We start from the raw sequence: 6,420 nt of genomic DNA on the forward strand, positions 1-6,420 counted from the left end.
CCCCATCAGTATTTCAGTCCCTGCTCCTCGTCTCTCCAGGGGGCTGGGACTGGGGACAGGAGCTCCTACATCTGCAGCAGTGGCAGGGCTCAGAGGGGACAGGCAGGACACAGCTGGGGAAAGGTGGCATTGCTGCTCCTGGAGATTTGTGAGGAAGGCTTTGGCACCCTGGGGCAGCACCCAGAGGGCACAGCAGGCTGGGGCAGCTGCTGGAGGCTTTGGGGGGACTCTCTAAGAGTTGGAAGCGCTGGGCTCACTTCCAGCCCTGCCACGAGTCACTGTGATGCCCTGGGCGAGTGACAAGGGTGACACTGTCCTGTGGACACAGTGACCCCCATGGCAGGAGGCAGAGCTCAGCACCCTCTCCCTGTGGTCCCCAGGGCTGGCACAGGGCTGTGCCACCCACCCTGAGCTGTGACACGGCCCAGCAGGACAAGAGGGAGATGCCACCCCAGCCACTGCACTGCCACTGGGCTCCACGGGTGTCCCCAAAGCAGGGCACAGTCCTGGCAGGCTAAGCCAGCTGTGCTTGGGGAGTTTTTGGCTCCAGGCTCCCTGAGGAGCTGCTCACCCTCCCAGCAGCCCCATGGGACAGTGTCACCCTCCTGGCACGGGGCTGGTTGGAGCCCTGCAGTGGGTACAGTCCCCACTGTCCCCTCTTCAGTCCCACTGTCCCCTCCACCCCACAAGATCTGTTCCCATCAGAGCTCCTCTGCTTTAAGGGGTCAGAACAAAACCAGTGAGGAGAAAGGGCTGGAACAGCCCAGTGCTGCTCCCCGTGCTGAGCTCCCCACCTCGCTGGCAGCACCAAATATTCCTCATTTCCCTGGTAAAACCTCCTTCCCAGGAAATGGGGGTCTGTGGGGTGTCATTAAAGGGAACACTGCCTGCACCACGGGAGACAGCACAGCAGTGTCCAGAGCTGCAGAGGGGGAAGGAAGCACAAGCCCACTTTTGTGGGCAGCAGCAGCAGTGCACGTGTCCCCACGGGCTGGGACGGATGTGCTGCCTCTCTTGGAATAACTCTGAGGTTGTGGCACAAAAAAAAAAAAAATAAAACAAAAAAAGGAGGCGTTTGTTTGGCTTCTCTGCGCCAGAGCGTGGCCATGCATAACAGCTCTGTTAATTAATGCAAATGATCCCTGCCCAAAGGGAGGCCTGTTCTCTCCACACAAAAAAACCATATTTTGCTGGGAGTGAAAAGAAGTGTGCTGAGCAATAAACAGGGAACAGAGCATCCTCCAGGGAGAAGTTCCGAGCCTGCCCTTTCCCCAGGAAGGCCCTGGAGAATAGCTTTTTGTTGACAGCCTGGATGGGGATTTTGTGTCTGGCAGGAGGGCTGGGAGGCAGCAGGGCCACATCCTGTGCAGCTGCTCAGATGGTGGGGACAGGGGATCAGGGCACAGCCCCCATGCCCTCAGGCCTGACGTGCAGCCAAGCTCCAATCCATCCCCTCCTCCGTGTGTCCCCATCCCTTTGTGCCTCCCTGCTGGAAAATCAGCTGTTTGTGCACAGCTCTGCAGCTCCCACACAAGGGCTGCCTCTGGAGAAGGCACAAAGCCCTCAGAGGCACTCAGCTCGAGCCCAGCGTGTCACAGCAGCACAAACAGCTCTGCAAGGTGCCACCGTGGGGCCAGGCCCCCCTCCAGGGCTGGAGCCAGGGCAGTGCCCTCCAAAATGGCACAGCAAACCCCCCCTGGGATGGAGCAAAAGCTTGGATCCCTGGGGAGGGAGAGGATCACAGTGGAGCAGCATTTTTCCATCAATAATCAAGTGCCAGGGCTGTTTGCAGAGCAACAGCAGATCTGCACTGCCCTTACCCCTCAAACTCGGACATCCCAAATGGTTCCTTCTTCCAGAGGGTTGATTACAAAATAAATTGCATTGCCACCTTTCCTGCTCCCTTCCCCACACTAAACACAAGCTGAGAGGATGGGAACCATTCAGCTGTGCCTGTCCAGGAGCCAGATGCAAAGCAGGCACTAAATCCAGGCAGCTGTCCCCACCAGGATGTGTCACACCAGTGCCACTGACACAGAAAATAAAACGCTCTGGGGCTCAGTCCTTTCTCAGCCTGCACCCAGGGAGCTCCCACAGGCACTGACAGCGTGCAGCAGCTCCAGCTCATTGTGAGCTCAGCCTGGGAGAGCTGAGCCTGGGAAAGCTCAGCCTGGGAGAGCCAGGGCTGGCAAGGAGCAGAGGGAGAGAGCTGCTCTGGCAGCAGGGGGATGCTCTGAGCTGCAGATCCTCAGTGCTCCCCATGGCAGAGTTTTGTACCTGTGCAGAGGTCAGGGCTGAGATTTTGGAAGAGTGGCAGCAAGGGAGCTGTCCCTGCTGGAACCTGCCCTGCCTTTGGGAGGGAGCAGGAATTGGGGAGCTGGCAGTGCCAGGGGAGCTGGAACCCCTCAGTGGGGACAAGGGAACACACAAATGGGGTGAGCAGCAGGGACAAGGAGCACACTCCACCCCTAAAAACCCCTCCAAACCTCCTCTCCTCCATCCCCTCAGCCCCTGCTGCTCCTGCAGCTCCTGGCATAGATCTGCTGCAAGGGAGCCTCAAGGCAGGGCAGGGCAGCACAGACAGTGCTGAGTCTGCAGGACTGAGAATCCCCAGCTCCTGGGAGGGCTGGGGCTCTTTTTATTTTTTTTTTTTTTTTTAATGAATTAGGCATAACTGACACGCACTGAATCCTCCTGTCTAGACATCTGCAGAGAAGTGACAAGCTGCCAGGGAGGATGTGGAGCCTCAGCAAGGGGGTGGGGAGGACAGGGAAAAGCTGCACTCAGTTGCCAGCTCCAGGCACAGAGACACTGCTGGCTCCAGGCAAGAAGGGCTCTCAGCACACTGACCTGGGCAGAGCCTCTCAGCCCCTCCTGGGCTGTCATCAGTCACTGGTGCACTCACCAGTCTCTCCTAATTAAAGCCTAGCTCCTCGTTATTCCCTGGGGAGTTTTGTTTGGAAGCTCCAAGCTGCTCTCAGTCACCCCAGAAAGTGAGAGGAGGAAGCAGGAGGCAGAGGCTCAATGCTCTGGGACATTCTCATATCTCAGAGGGATGAAGGGCATCCTCACCATCCTCACCTCGGTGCCCACAACCTTGTCCTCACCTCCCACAGGCAGCAGCTCTTCCTTCAGCCACCTCCAAACTCAGCCTTTGTTTTGCAGCTCCAAGCAAGACTCCATGCTTGAGGGATTCCGAGGCATCTGCGCCAATATTTGGGTCATTTTCAAGTAATTGGTCGTGAGGGTGAGGACTGGAGGAGGTTTGGGACTGCTGAACTCCCGGGTTGGGGAGGAACAAGGAATGGAAATGGATTCTTGCCAAAAGGTGCAGGTCCCCAGCTGCACGGGGTTAGAGTGCAGCTCCCACAGTCCAGCACAAAGCCCACCAACAGCTGAGCAGAACGAGCCCTGTGGCTCTGAGAGGAGCTGGAAATGTGGGTCATGTCCTGATTCCCCTTCCCAGTGTCCCCAGCAGCCACGGCACAGGAGCCTGTGTCACACGCCCTGCTGGTTTATGGCACAGGCAGTGCCAAGCTGGGCACACACAGCAAGAGCCCTGCCCAGGCAGCAGGGCCAGGCCCAGCTCGGGTGCACTGCCCATCCTGGGACACAATCTCTGTCCCCAGCTCGTTTTTCAGACAGGTAAACACGAGGGGAGAGTGCTCAGGCAGCCTGAGCTGGGCACAGCCACACTCCTGGCTCCCAGACCTGCTCCCTCTCTGCAGCATCCTCGGTCCCAGCAGGGATGTGTCCTCTGCTGTGCCACTGCTGGTGGCTCCAGGTGACAGCGGGCCGGCTCAGAGCGGGTCACCACTGCCCAGCAGTGCCCTGGTGTCACAGGACAGCGATGAATTTGGGGACACTCAGCAGGAGACACCACTTGGCCTCTAAAGGGAAGGATAACTCCATGACATGAGGCAGCAGCAGCAGGGAAAGCAGGAGAAAGCACTTGGATCTGCTGGCTGCAAACAGGCAGGGAGATCTTTCACAGATGGACATGAAATAATTCTGCTGTGTCTCCAAACCAGTGGGCATTGCCTGGCACAGCCCTCTCACACCACGGTCAGGGATGCTTCTCAAAGCCTCCTGCAGCCCCTCACAGACCAGCCCAGCTCTACACCTCCTGCTCTCAACGAGCTCTGAGCTTCTGTGGAGCAGTGGGAAAGTCTTTCCAAGGCAGGAAACAAAAGGATTCCCTCCCATCTTCTGGCCAGCAGCAGCACAGGCCACATCCCCAAACACTGAGCTACGAGGAGCATGTGACACCACGGCCTTGAGCTCACTGGCACAACGAGGGCCTGCCAAGGCCAGCAGGTCCCAGACCCTGGGAATTGCAGCTCCAATTCCTGTCCCTGAGGAGCCACATCCTTTAGGGATGGTTGCAGCAGCCCAGGCAGAGCAGATGGAGCCTCTCAGGCCTCCCAAGCCCAGCCTGCCCAGGCTGTGCCCAGATCCCAGAGGCAGCACTGGGACTTCAGCAGGGCTGCTCGAGGTCTGGAGCTGCTGAGCCTGACATGCAGCAAAGCAAGGGCCCAGAGCAGCTCCCCAGCAGCTCTGCAGCCTTCAGAGGACGCCTGCTCTGATTTCCAGGCTGTCTCCAGAGAGCCAGGCTGGCATGAGGGAGCGGGGGCAGATGGCCACTGTCTGTGCTGGCAGAACAAAGCCATCCCAGTGCCACCCCCACGGAGCTGCCCTCGGCTGGCAGCAGGCACAGGGACCACCCCAGCTCCCCGGGATGCTCGGGAGCAGCTCCCTTTGGATGCTGGGCTCCCAAGCCAAGAGAGCAGGTGCCTGTTCCGCCTGCCAGCTCCTGGTGTGCTCTGAATTAGCTGCTCTTTGCTGTGATTCATTAATCACTCAGTGCTCAGGAAGGAAACTCAGATCTCTACACCCAACATCTCCCCGGGTCTTACTCACTGCTCTGCTGAATAAAGGATTTCCAGCAGATGTTCAGGGGTCGGGAGAGAAACTCGGGGTGCAGAGGGAAGGGGTTTGCTTTGGCTGCAGGGATGAAAACCAAAAGGCCACTGGACACTGAGGGGTCAGTGAGCCCCAAAACACCAGACCTGTAACAAACCAGCACCTCTGGGTGCTAAAGACACCCACAAACATCCACGTGTTGCTGAATCACCCCAGAATCACCTCCAGCAATGCAGAGCCCCCAGAATAATGCTGTGGGACAGCAGGAAGTCACAGCAGAGCTGGCATCCTGCACAGAGAGCCACCAAGGCAAGGCCACTGCTCCTGCGGGCTGGCACAGAAGGGACAGCGCAGGGACAGTGCAGGGACAGCGCAGGGACAGCCACCTTCTCCTTCCTTGCCGAGGTGCAGGGCTCTGTTCCCCGGAGAGGGAGGCGTTTGCTCAGCCAGCAGAACCAGCCCAGCTGCCAGCCTGGCCTGAGCTGCCGGGACCAGCTCCAGCTCCAGCTCCAGCAGCACAGCGATGCTGTGGCTCAAGGAGAGCCCTCTGCCCCGGCAGCCACTGCAGAGGCCACCAAAAAGCGGCGTCCCACGGTCCCCACAAGTTTCCAGGAAAACGCCTCTCCCCGTGCCCTTCGGCTGCCAGCCCCGAGAGCGGCACCGAGGGCAGGGGACACGGCCGGGCCAGCCCCGCTCTGCGGTGGCTCCCGGGGCCCCGGAGCTGCCGCTTTTCCCTTTTCCAACGGGATCCGGCCAGGACTTGGCAGAGGGCAGGGGAGGAGGGCACAGGGATGCTCCGGCCCCGGGGGTGATGCCGCGGTGCAGAGAGCGGCCACACAGGCTGGGAAGGGCATCGGCTGCTCCAAACCTCTGCAAATATTTGAGGACCGCAGCAGTTGTGCCAAAACCTTTGGAAGCGGCGCCGCTGGTCCCCCCGGACGTGCTGCGTGGTACCCCGAAAGCAAACTTGCTCTCCGGGGAGGGATGCGCAGGGGCAGCGCCGGCAGTGACGGAGCGGAGGCTCCTCCGGGGGTCTCCCCATCATCCCCGGTGACCCCTCCGGTGTGCCCCATCCCGTTACCCCTCCGCTCCCCCTGCTCCCGCGGGTCTGAGCGCCCCGGCCCTGCGGGAAGAGGGACAGCGGGAGAGAGAGAGGAGGAAGAAGAGGGAGAGGAAGAGAAGAGGAGGCGCGGGCGGCAGGGCCGTGCCCCGGCGGTACTCACGGCTCCGGGGCGGCCACGGCCCAAGCCGGGGGATGCTGCGGGGCGCCGCTACACCCGCACCGCTGCCGCCGGCCCCGCGCCGGGGATTCGGGGCGGGCCGGGGGCGGGCAGGTGCGCGGCGGCGGCGGCGGCGGCGGCTCCGGGAGCCGGGGCGGCCCCGCGGCTGCGGCTTCCTCCGTCACCCGGAATAACCCCGAGGCGCGGCCCGGGGGCGCGGCCCGGCCCCGCACGTGTGTCCGTGTGTGGGCCCAGCGCTCCGAACCGAGCGGCACCG

This window comes from Haemorhous mexicanus, chromosome 23, assembly GCF_027477595.1.
Source record: "Haemorhous mexicanus isolate bHaeMex1 chromosome 23, bHaeMex1.pri, whole genome shotgun sequence".
Classification (NCBI taxonomy): Eukaryota; Metazoa; Chordata; class Aves; order Passeriformes; family Fringillidae; genus Haemorhous; species Haemorhous mexicanus.